This window comes from Rhinatrema bivittatum, chromosome 9, assembly GCF_901001135.1.
Source record: "Rhinatrema bivittatum chromosome 9, aRhiBiv1.1, whole genome shotgun sequence".
Taxonomy (NCBI): Eukaryota; Metazoa; Chordata; class Amphibia; order Gymnophiona; family Rhinatrematidae; genus Rhinatrema; species Rhinatrema bivittatum.
This window is the reverse complement of record NC_042623.1, coordinates 167,795,386-167,808,315: the sequence shown is the minus strand read 5'-3', so window position 1 is coordinate 167,808,315 and position 12,930 is coordinate 167,795,386. Positions and strand designations below refer to the sequence as shown.

General features: G+C 46.6%; 1 protein-coding gene across 2 annotated transcripts in view; it reads right to left on the bottom strand.

Annotated features, from left to right (window-relative positions):
• Positions 1–12,695, bottom strand: part of ANO7 (anoctamin 7) — a 190,254-nt gene extending 177,559 nt beyond the window's left edge. Inside the window, exon 1 of one of the 2 annotated variants that reach the window (XM_029617122.1) lies at positions 12,381–12,695. The gene's annotated coding sequence lies outside the window, so the exon portion shown is untranslated. Of the gene's footprint in view, positions 1–2,421; positions 2,454–12,380 lie in introns of those variants that run through there. The other variant, XM_029617126.1, reaches the window with a different exon arrangement.
• Positions 12,696–12,930: the final 235 nt, after the last annotated feature.

Below are 12,930 nucleotides of genomic sequence, written 5' to 3'. Positions count from 1 at the left end.
GTGCTGTTAGTGTGGTTTCCGTTCTGTGTCCTCTAGTGAATGCAATGGAGAGAAGCACATGCTTTTTCTGTTTCCTGAGTAACGTCTGTCATATTGCAGATCGTTGTCTTTCTTGGTCACTATCAGGCCAATACAATAAAGTCGCAGGAAAACGGGCACTCACCTCTCCTGGGTGTGCGATACTGTATTTAATTGAGGGGTCGCACTAAAAGAAGGCACTAGGGAGAATCGTGATCCCCTAGCACCTCCTTAGCAGCAGAAGCCCAGGAAAGGTGGCTGTCAGCAGATTTGGAAAACGCACACTCAGTTTTACAAGTGTACATTTTCCTAACCTGTGCACGCTCACGGGTTAGGAAAACGGACACTTGTAAAATTGAGTGTCCGTTTTCCTAACCTGACCCACCAGCAAACTTTTTTTTTTTTAACCTTTTGGTTCCTCCGACTTAATATCGCAATATTAAATCGGAGGATGTACAGAAAAGCATTTTTCTGCTTTTCTGTACACTTTTGCAGGCTGATCAGAAATTGATGCCTGCTCTTGAGTGAGCGCTAATTTCTAAGCATAAAATGGGCGGATCGGGCGCACAATTTTTTTTTTTTACTGTATCCCGGGCGAATACCTAATAGCCTCATCAACATGCATGATGAGCGCTATTAGTTTAAAGGGGGTTTGGACGCGCGTCCAACCCGGGTTAAACAGTGCACTCGGCTGAGCACGCTTTATTTTATCGGCCTGATTGTATGTCTGCTCTATTCTGTGCATCCTACCTTTCCATTCTTTGCTCATGTTTATAAGTGCAACTATTACCCTCTCTTTCTTCCCACTACCCAGATGATGCAGCAGTCTCTCCAGAGCCAGCATCTTCCAGTCCAAGCGCCTCCATCAGTGGATGCATCGTGCATACAAGCATTTTCTGGCCTGTATCCTGGAGGGGAAGAGATGCCCCCTATTGGAGGGATGGTGGTACGTGCTGCCTTCGAGGCAATTCTGATTGTCCTTTTTTCTCTCTTTCAGCCACACCCTGACAGGCTGCTTCTCTGCCCCTGGGAGCAAGTGATGGAAGGAAAAAAGGCTTCTACAGGTGAAAGAGACACCCTCCTCCCCCTAAGAAGTGCTGGCCCATCTGAATAACATTTTGTCTCTTCTGAAACACCCTAATTCAATGTTGCCCCTAATTGTTTTCTGTGTGTGTGTGGGGAGGGGGCATGTGCAGTCATGCCCTACCATTGGGCACATAAAGGGGTCGATTTTAAACGTGTTTCTTGCACTAAAGTGCCCACATACGCACGTATGTGGGCGGCATGTGAGCAACGTGGATTTTAAAAGCCGCGATATATGTGCGTGTACGCACATGCGTGATCTAAAAATTAGGGGGCGGAAAAGGGGTGGGGTATGGGCCAATCGTTATGCCTGTAACTCCATGTTTTAAAACCAGAGGCTGCAGCATCAGATGGCTCGTTAGTCGCAGATCTTTACTGCTGCTCCTGACGAGGTGAAAGTCTGCAGATGTCACGTTTTAGGGCTTACACGACAGAGTGAGGGGGGGCATGCAGGATGAGGAACCAGAGGCGTCTGGATGACCTCAGTTTTAACTGGGCAAACTGGTGGATAAATTGGAAAACCCAGGCATGCCCCTCACACAAACATGTTTTATAATCTGCTTACAGTTGCACGTTAAAGCCTGCAAAGTCCTATGAAAGATACACGAATTAGGTTTCCTCAAGTAACCTCTTAAAATTAGGAGCATACTTAGGAGCGGAAGGCTATTTAAAATTATTCGTGCGCCTAAAACTGCAGATAGCGCGGGATATAATTTGTGAAATAAAGTGCACACATGATTTAAAATTCAAACGGATTTCCACTCACACGCCGATACATATGCGTGCTCATTTTAAAATTAGCTGAAATTTTGAAAGTGAGTAGCAGCAGTGGGGGTGGGGGAAGTCCCTCCTTCCCCCAGCATCCAACCTCTCCCCCTGCTTTCTTTCCCCCAGAATCCTCTCCCCTGCCTATCCATTTCTCCACACCTATCTACCCCTGCATGTTCCCCCCGTCTCCCCTCGGGTTCACCTGCTAGGGCTGCCAACTCTGAGCTAAAAACCCACCACATTATCTACTTCCCCCTGCTTCTCTTGCACTCCCTCTACCCACCCCACTCCTACCATCTCAGACTTTCTCATGCCCCATCCATATTCTCTCACACACACACCCCCCCCCCCCCCCCCGTCTTCTCACACCTTCTGCAGAACATGTGGCAATGAAGATCTGGGAAAGAGTTTGATTTGCTGACTTCAGTGAGATCAAGGAATGGCATTCACCCCCTCCTCAAGCATTCACACTATCCTCACTTCCCAATCCCTCCCCCTAAAATGAACTGCCCCACCTCCCTCTCCCTGCATTCATCCCCTCGCTTCACTCACCCTTCAGAACTCTGTGAGCAATGCCGCGTCTTTATTTAACGTTTATTTTCTGGGGTTTTTTTTTATATTACTTAAATTGTTTTATGACGTGGCCGCCTATTATGAGCCAGGACTCTGTTGCGGTGGCCGCGGAGATAGGGACCATGCGGAGCAAAGTTCATTTTCAAGTGCACAAGACCCTGACGGGGTGGGAGCTCAGCTTCGGTAGTGCAGGAGGAGAGAGCCTCCCCCTGCGCGCAGGTCCAAAACTTGCCGCCCGGCGCTTCCTGCACGTTGACTTTGTGGCGCGCACGCTCAGCAAACAGGAAGTGCTGGCCCGCCAATTTTGAATATATTGACAGGCTGGGACAGAGTAGCAGCAGCAGTAGCACCATGGCTCCTGCTACTTCCCCTGCTCGCCCACGCCTCTTAGAGGGAACATGCCCTAATGACAGTTGAATATACTTGTTACAATACTGGACTTTGGCAGGACCTTAATATTCACCAAATACTGAAGGGAGTGAATCAGCCCACTGTGTTTCATAACCAAGAACGAGGGGTCACCTGATGAAAATGTCGGGGGGGGGGGGGGGGGGGCAGGTTTAAAGCAAGGAAAAGGAAACACTTCTTCACGCCAATCAGAGTAATTCTGAGGAACTCACTGTCACAGGATTCTGTGAAGGAAAACGGTGTAATCAGAGCCTTAGCTAAGCAATTTAGCACCTATGGCCAAGTAAAAAGGTACATCCCGCCCAGACCGCTTTCTTTCACCTCCATCAAGATCAACTCCCCCCCCCCGCAGCATCCCACTCTCCATCGACCTCCTCTGTCCCCCTACCACACACCCCCCCTCTATCCCTTCACCACCATCCCCTTCTCTATCCCTCCACCATTTCAGCAACATCTTGTGGCACCATAGGCAATCTCAGAGTAACCAGAAGACAGATTCAGACTGGATTCTGGCAGAAATCTTGAATAAACTTCTTTACTAGTGACAAGAAAACAAACAAAAGCAGTTCTACTAGTCTTTGCAGTTCAACACAAAGTTAGTATTCAGTGGCATACTGAAAGTATTGGCACCTATCCCTCCCCCAGTATATAATTTTAAAATTTCCTAAACATCGATAAAATATTTAAAAACAGCAGACACATCAAATAATGCCCAATAATTAAAACTAGTAAGGATTTTCAAAATCTCTTTCACATGCAAGATTCTGGGGGGAGGGGGAGGGGGAGAGAGAGACTTGTCATAGTGCCTCCTCCCTAGACAGGTATTTGTATCCCTATGGGAGGCCCACCTAGTAACTCGAGGTGAGGTTTAAGTATTAGTGTAGGGGGTTAGGGGCCACTTTCACATTCAACGTGAGACGTACGAACAGAGCAGTGGTCTCTTGTGAAGATTTGATGACCTACGGAGTGAGAAAACTCACGCCACGATGAGATTTTGCAATGTTCTCTCCACCTAGCTTGTTGTTACCCAGGTAGAGAGTCTATCAAGCTAAGTGGATTTGATGACCTACGGAGTGAGGAAACTCACTCCACGATGAGATTTGTGCAATGTTCTCTCCACCTAGCTTGTTGTTACCCAGGTAGAGAGTCTATCAAGCTAGGTGGAGAGAACATTGCACAAATCTCATCTTGGAGTGAGTTTCCTCACTCCGTAGGTCATCAAATCTTCACAAGAGACCACTGCTCTGTTCGTACGTCTCACGTTGAATGTGAAAGTGGCCCCTAACCCCCTACACTAATACTTAAACCTCACCTCGAGTTACTAGGTGGGCCTCCCATAGGGATACAAATACCTGTCTAGGGAGGAGGCACTATGACAAGTCTCTCTCTCTCTCTTTCTCTTCCCCCCCCCCCCAGAATCTTGCATGTGAAAGAGATTTTTAAAATCCTTACTAGTTTTAATTATTGGGCATTATTTGATGTGTCTGCTGTTTTTAAATATTTTATCGATGTTTAGGAAATTTTAAAATTATATATTGGGGGAGGGATAGGTGCCAATATTTTCGGTACGCCACTGAATACTAACTTTGTGTTGAACTACCTATGTGTAATCGCAGAGACCTCATTTTCCAAGATTTTTCAGCCACTTTGAGTGCCCAATGCAAAACCCTAGCCCCGTTCTGCATGCAGCTCTACGCCATGGGAATAAAAGCCACCATCATTTACCCGGCCCGCCTATGCATCACCACAAACCATGGTGTTCGCTGGCTCTCCACACCGGCAGAAGCAAAAGCATTTTTGACCTCAGAAGAAGCTCAGCAGGCAGCGCGGGCCAAAAACACCTCTTCCTGAATAGTTGAGGTTTGCCTGTTACACTGCAGCATTGCTCCGGAAGCCAGGGGCAGAAGATCAGCAACAGGATGTCTGGCCTGGATGATTTGATGCTGGACTGTATCATTGAATAATCCTACTTACAGTTGAAGGTCTCTAATTGCAGTGATGCCCGGCCTTTATGAGAGCCTCGTACCTGGCAATGTTTGCATTATGAGTTGACATTCTTGTTTTCTTCATAGGACGGTTACTGATATCTGAGTACCATAATGGTACTGACTTTTGTTGCTATTGTTAGCCTTTATCTTGAGGGGGGGGAATAATGCATAATGATAATCCCTCAACATGTTTTTGTAGTGGTGCAGCTGGGGGGGGGGGAACTTGGGAGGGGAACGGAATGTATGTGAGTGATCACCACTATTTGAAGGGTTAGATGAAGGTGGATAGTAGGATAGTAGGAAGGGAGAGAGAGGGATGGGGGGGTAGGGGGTGACTAGACCTGAGAGGGATTGGGATATTTGGTGGGGGGAATGCCTGATCTTGTGGTATGATTGGGGAATTTGTTCACGAAAGCCCTTATGTCATTGTTTAAACTGGATGTGAGGTAAGCAGTTGAAAGGGGGGGTTTTGGCTGGGGAGACTCTCACTCTGCAAATTATACTACTCTTCAGCATAGACTCCGTCCTTATTACTTTAAATGACTAGCAATGATAGTAAGATTTTTTTCCTGGAAAGTTTGTGGTGTTAACTCCCCTATCAAGTGCACCAAAATCTTAACGACCTTGCGGAGGAAAGCAGCAGACTTAGTTTTCCTACAAGAAACCCATTTAAGCGATTTGGAGCATACTAAATTGTGTAGAAGTTGGGTGGGAGCGGTGCACTTTGCCTCTGCCACTACCAGATCGGTGGGGGTTGCAATTTTGATTGGGAAACATGTCCCCTTTAAGGTACTAACCGAAATTAAAGATACACGAGGCAGATATTTAATTTTAGTGGTCGAACTTTGTAATCTATATGCCCCCAATAGTCCCAGCCTGGACTTCTTCCGAGAAATACACACTTGTCTAAATCCCCTATGCAGATCATGCAATCATTGTGGGAGGAGATTTTAATTCTGTCCGGGAGCCTCAGTTAGACAAAGCTCCACCACAGGTGGGTAGCTCCACCTCGAGTAATGATATCCTTTTTTTGGAACGATCCTTGCAACTGGTGAATGAGTGGCGAATGCTGCATCCCTTGGAAAAGGATTTTACCCATGTCTCCCGGGCACATCCTACTCAATCCAGGCTGGATTATATCCTTGTCAGCGATCACATTTTTTCTAAAGTGCAGAAGGCCCGCATAGACGAGTTGATAATTTCTGATCATGCCCCAGTGTGGATCTCGCTAGCCGGATCACACTCCTTACTCCAGACATTCCTTTGGCGATTCCAAAATTATTTGGCTGATGACATCCACTTCGCAGATTTTCTTCGCGAAAGGTGGGAGGACTATCAGCATCTTAATAGGGAACATGTGAATGACCCCATTCTTTTTTGGTACACAGCAAAGGCAGTGCTGAAGGGGGACATTATTGCCTACACAGTGCGCCGACAGAAAATGCTAGACAAACAACTTTTGTCCTCGAGTGCTCAATTGCAAGTGGCAAATAGGGCTCTGACCAAGGCTCACACACATACTACCAAAGACCAATTCCCCACCTTGCAAAACTCTATTAACACCCTGCTTCATCAACGGGCAAAAAAAAAGCATAACCTATTATCAATACAAATTATTTCAATTTGGCAATAAATCAGGCAGGTTGATGTCCCATTTGATAAGATCTCAACTGAGCTCGCATTATGGGGTAGATTTTATAAATCTGCGCACCAGGCGCAAACAAGAGTACGCGGGATTTTAATAGATATATGCGTAGCCAAATCGGCAGCCTGCGCGCGCCGAGCTGTGCAGCCTGCCTCCATTCCCTCCACCCCCCTGCACCTTCCCCTCCCTTCCCCTACCTAACCCACCCCCCCGGCCCTATCTAAACCCCCCTACCTTTGTTGCACAAGTTACGCCTGCCCAAGGCAGGCGTAACTTGCGCGCGCTGGGCTGGCCGCCGGCACGTCATGGACCGGTCCGGGGGCTGATCCGGAGGCCGCGGCCACGTCCCCGGAATGCCCCCGATGACGCGCCGGCCGCGATATGCCCCCGATGATGAGCCGGCCGCGGCACGCCCCCCGACAAGCCCCTGACATGCCCCCCTCAGGAAAGCCCCAGGACTTACGTGCGTCCCGGGGCTTTGCGTGTGCCGGCAGCCTATGCAAGATAGGCTCGGCGCGCGCAGGGGGGGTTTGGGGTAGGTTTTCGGGGGTTACGCGGGTAACCCTTTGAAAATCTACCCCTATATACCTGCCATTCGACATCCTTCTGGGCATATGGCATCTGACACCCCGACCATCCTAAAAAATTTTCGCACCTATTATGCAAACCTGTATTGGTCTGAATCCTGGGATCCTATGGCTTGTACCCGCTTTCTCACCCTCACTTAATTTGCCTCGCTTAAACCCGACGCAGCTACATTGCCTAAATCAACCTATTCTGGAAGACGAAATTAGGCAAATTATTAGGCAGGCTAAGAAATTCAAAGCCCCAGGACCTGATGGCTATATGGCAGAATTTTATAAGCCGCTGTCGGATTTACTATTTTCGCCCCTCATGCAAACCTTTAATGCCCTCATCTCCTCTGGTTCATACCCACCGCATACTAATACAGCACACATCACTCTCATACCCAAACCCAGAAAGGATCACCTGACTACTACAGCCTATCGACCCATTTCCTTACTAAACCAGGACCAAAAATTCCTGGCTAAGATCTTGGCAGATCGTTTAGCGTCTATAATTCCTTCTTTAATTGACCCATCAGGTAGGCTTTGTGTGGAAGAGACATGGATTTACTAACTTTAGGAAGGTACTGACGGCTATCGCCCTGTGCACAAATGTGAGGGAGCCGTACCTCGTGGTAAGCTTTGACGCTGAAAAAGTATTTGATAGAATCGAGTGGGACTATCTTTTCAGATTCTTCAACATATGGGATTTGAGGGGCTCTTCTTGACAGCGGTCCGATTATTATACCAATCCCTGACTGCTGTGATTTTAGCAAATGGATTGAGATCTGAAACTTTCCCAGTCAATATGGGTACTAGACAGGGCTGCCCCTTATCTTCCTTACTGTTCCTCCTCCAGTTGGAACCACTCCTACGCACACTCCAGCAGGCTCGAGCTATGCGGGGAGTCCGATTTGCTAATGAAACATTTAAGTATGCAGCCTTTGCAGACGGCATATTGGTGTTTCCAACTCACACCATGACTTCTCCCCCGGCTCTTTTGCAGATATTTAGAGAGTTCAGACTTTTTTCTGGCCTTAAGCTTAATGCTGATAAGTCGGAGGCCTTAGCTTCCCCTCAAATAGTCCGTGACAATTGGGAAGGTCCCTTCCCTCTCTTATGGGCAGAAGAGAAGTTTAAATATTTGGGGGTATGACTGACTACTCGCTTGTCTCAACTCTTCTTTAAATGTATCTAGATTGCTTAATGATACTCAGGAGAGATTGCGGACCTGGTAGTCCCTTCCTTTGTCTTTAGGGGGCAGAATTAATCTGTTTAAATGGTGATCCTTCCTCATTGGCTTTACCTATTCCAGAACTTACCTCTGATTTTAAAGCGTAGCGACCTGCTAAGCTTGGAAAAGGGGATACGGGCTTTTATTTGGCATGGTAGGAAGGCACGGATCTCACTTAGTTATTTGAAGATACAGTGGCAGAGGGGAGGCCTGGGGATACCTGACATTGGGCTCTATAATTTGGCCAGAAATTTAAGACTAGTCCGTGATTGGGTATTGAGAGATGCTGCTTACCTCAACCTTCAGGCAGAGCGAACACTAACTGCCCCCTTAGATCTGTGCTATGTGCTCCAAGCTCCCATGGGGAATTGCCCTTCTCAGCTCCGTTGACTGTCTTACTCGCTCCAGTTAGAAGCGCTTGGCTGATGCTTACTAAATTGCTGAACCTGCCTTCGCAGTGTGCCTACCTAATCCCTGTTCGAGGTAATGTGGGGTTTCAGCCGGGGTTACAGTCGGTGGCCTTCCGACACTGGGAAAGCCTGGGGATTGTACAATTGGGTCATGTATTGGATGGCGCAGGCCAATTACTATCTTTACAGGAGCTACAACTGCTATATGGTTTGAGCGGTTTACCGGTTTTCCCTTACCTGCAACTTTGCCATTATGTAAGCTCTTTACCCCAACCTTCTCTGCAACCAGCGTTTTTTTCAAGCCTTGGAAAAATTCCTCTTATTAACTAATAGACAAGCTCCTTCGCTCTCTTATTATTATAAGTAGCTGAGGCTTCAGAGAAGGATAGACCTCAGTTTGATGTTAGCTGCAAGTTGGACTGCAGAAGGAGTATTTACCGTGTCAGATGCCATGATTCGCTCTAGTTTTCATTTATTGTCCACAGTATCCACCAATATGTATTTCCGTGAAATGCAGTATAAGTTTTTATGGAGGGCATTCATTTCCACCACGCTAGCCTACCGTTCTCATTTGATTTCCTCCCAGTGTGGGAAATGTGGGCAAGTTGAAGGTTCACTTTCTCATTTGTTTTGGGCCTGTAGTCCTATTAACCAGTTTTGGTACAAGATTGTGTGTTATTTAATGGCCCTCCTAGCTATCAATATACCTATGTCGCCTCAATTGCTGTTATTTGATAGTATACCACCCTCCCTAATACGAGGGGCAGGCTTACGCATCTTTGTGAAGAAAACATGTTATGTGAGAAAGAAACTCATTTTACTGCACTGGAAGGAGCTGACCACACCCACCTTCTGGGCTTGGCGTAACCATCTCCATAAGATGATGCAAATGGACTACCTGCTCTCTAAAACCTCTCCTGTTAAACGTGGGAAATTTCTGCAGATCTGGGACCCTTACGTTCAATCTTTACGAATGCCAGTATAGAAAAATGTTAAATAAAATAAAATAAAAAATAAATCATTCCAGAAGTTTGATTTTGAACAATTGATGGACCACATCCAGACCTAGTTTCAGTAACAAGTGCTTCTATGCATTATTGCAATGATGGTGTTCCAGTCTACCTTTGAAGGGGGGGGGGGGGGAAATACAGGAGGAAGATAGTGGGGGTTGGGGGGTACCAATGGAAGGCAGGCACAGGAGGGAAAACGCACAGACAAGGGAATAGTCTGTGGGAAATAAAAGAATTGGCTTGTATGTGTATATATATATATATATATATATATATATATATACACACACACACACACACATTTCAAAACAGCTGATGAATAGAATAATATTCAATAATTAGAAGCTCCTGCATACATTTTTTAAAATTTCCTAACGACTGATAAAATATTTCAAAACAGCAGTCATCAAATAACATCCAGTAATGAAAACTAATAAGGATTTTAAAAATCCCCTGCTCGCTATACCTGAGATTGTCATGGTCAGGGGGTACACATACACACACACACACACACAGAAACAAAATATGCTCCCTCTATCTCACACACATACACGCTTTGGTGAGAGACAGAGGGAGCTTGAGTGTATGTATGTGTGTGAGACATTTCCTCCATCTCTTTCTCACACCCACCCACACACCTACTCACCCGCTTCCTCTGTATCTCTCACACATGCTTCCTCTGTTTTTCACCCTCAACCTGTCTGTCTCTGACCCCACCCACGCACCCTCTCACACACACACACACACACACACACACACACTCTCATACACTGACACTTTCACAGAACCAGTCTCTTGCTCTCTCACACACATTTTGGACCTCTTCTTTGGCCACTGACTGCACTGCAGGGCCTCTTCATGTGCCGCTGACCTCTTCTTCCGCAGGACCTCGCTTTTTCTAGTGGGGAGTGGGAACCCCTCCAGCACATCACTTCTCTGCATCGCCGCGGGACCTTTCTATATGCTGGCGGCAATGGCACCCCTCCTCCCCCCCCCCCCTTGCCCCCCCTTAGTATGCCACTGTTAATATTACAACTTACAGTTCAGCAGTGTTTTCTTTCTCTAGGCTTCCTTCTCTCCCAGGCCTCCTGGGGCCTCACTAGTTATGCACCTTCCCAGGGAGCTCCGCCCAGACCAGGATACTCTGCTGTCATAGGCTTAAGGTGGATCAGGCCATATCTCTGGATCCAGTCCTTTAAGGTGTTTTGGGGGTTTTCTCCTATATACTCCTTCACACCTCTCTCTATCATCCCATCACCACCATCCGCATTCCCCTGTCATCCTCCCACCATCAAAATCTCCCTCTCTGCCCCCCCCCCCCACCTGTTGAGTTAATGTATCCTTTTCCTACTCATTCTCTGAGGGCCACAGATCTTCCACCTGTGGTGGTGAGTCCCTTTTTTCCTAAGCAGTGGCAGTCCTCTCTTTATTGGCAAAATGGCCGCAGATATAGCTCTTCCTCAGCTGTGGGATCCCTTTATATCTGGCTGCATTCTGAAGGTGGTTCAAGCAACGGGTGCTGCTCTGCCGGCTGCAAGCATCCCAGCGACGCCCTTGGAGGGAGACTGATGAGTTGCAGGGGGTAGAGAGGGCCACTGGATAAAAGTGGTGAGCACAGCAGCCGACACCCTGCTAGCCATGGTGCCTATGCCCGTGGCCATACTGATCACAGACTAGGTGCGCCACTGCGCAACTTGTTCAAAAAGGGGTTAAGCAAATTCATGGAAGATACATCAATCACTGCTATTTACAGTAACATGACAATCAGAGATGTCACTCTCAGTTCAATGTACCACTAACTCATGATTGCCATTTTTTGCACACTTCCACTAAGCATCCACTACTTGCCACTGTCGGACATCAGCTAAGGGGCTGGATTGAACCTCTGGTCTTGCCCAGTTTGGCAATGTTGATGAGATTCTGCAGCAGAATCCATATACTGAAACCACTGGAGCTTGCAGCAGCACAGTGCAGTGCATAGGGAGCTGAAAATGCCAGCGAAAACTACAGCAGCTCAATGCAAAGGACTAGAAACACCAGAGGAGGTTCCACTAGCATAATGCAGAGAAGACTAAAAATGGCAGAGAAAACTCCAGGAGCACAATGTAGAGAGCACAGGAGACTGAAAATGCTGAAGGAGAATCCACCAGAAACAGTGTAGAGATACCAGTGGTGATTTCGGCAGAATGCAGTGATTCTTTGCTAGGTTTACTATATTTGATATACCGCATAGTTAAAGGATCCTAGCGGTTTACAAACAGAAATACATGTGTAATTTCAACAAAAGCAAAACCTCTAATCAAATTGAAATAAAATAAAACAAAAATGCAGATAATAAATACATAACAAACAAGAGAGAATTGTAAAATACAGTGTTAGCGAACAAAATAAAAGGATAATCTCATTAAATAGGAGTCAAACTGTAAAATTCCCAGCCAAAGATTGTCAATCTGAGAAAAAAAACAGCTTTCTTGAAAAGCTGCATTGACATTTATATCTTTTTTTTTTTCCTGGGGCAAGGAATGGTGGTGGTGGGGAAGGAATCTCTCTTATAGGGCTGTTTTTTTTTTCTGGACAAAGTTTTCCATTCCCTCCTCCCCCCGGCCTTCCTGCCATTCAGATTGGATTTCTGTTATAACAGTGAGAGAGCACGGAACAAATAGACCTCAGCACCTACCTGCGGAGTTACCACGTGTGCATGATCCTCCTGTCCAGAGCCGTGAGTCTGGAGCAATGCCGTGCTTCCAGCAGATCAGCCCTCAGTTTTCCTGCCCAAGAAGAAAACACGGAGCAAGGAAGCCTTCCAGTCTTAACGCTCCCAGTGCAGCTCTTTCTCTCCTTCCATGGGAACTTCTCAAGCCAGGAAACTGCTGTCCTCACCTCATCTCAAGCCATTTTTGTATGCGCAGTACACACCAGTTTCCTGACTTTCAAGAATATGGAGGAAGGAAGGGAGTCAGAGAGAAAGAGACACACACACACACACACAGAGGCAGTCAATTAAAAAAAAATTTCAGCAACAGCAGTTTGTCAGTGGCATTCTAGTTTTATCGTCCCATCAAACATGCCCTGCCCATATTTGATATGGGGGTGTGTGTGTGTGGGACTGTGTCATGGAGCGAGTTATATAGTCAACAATGTAACACAACATACAGAAATGACAGTGAAGAAAAAAAAATTAAAAAGGGATCTACACAGGGTGAAAATAATTAGCAGAGGTTCCGGAG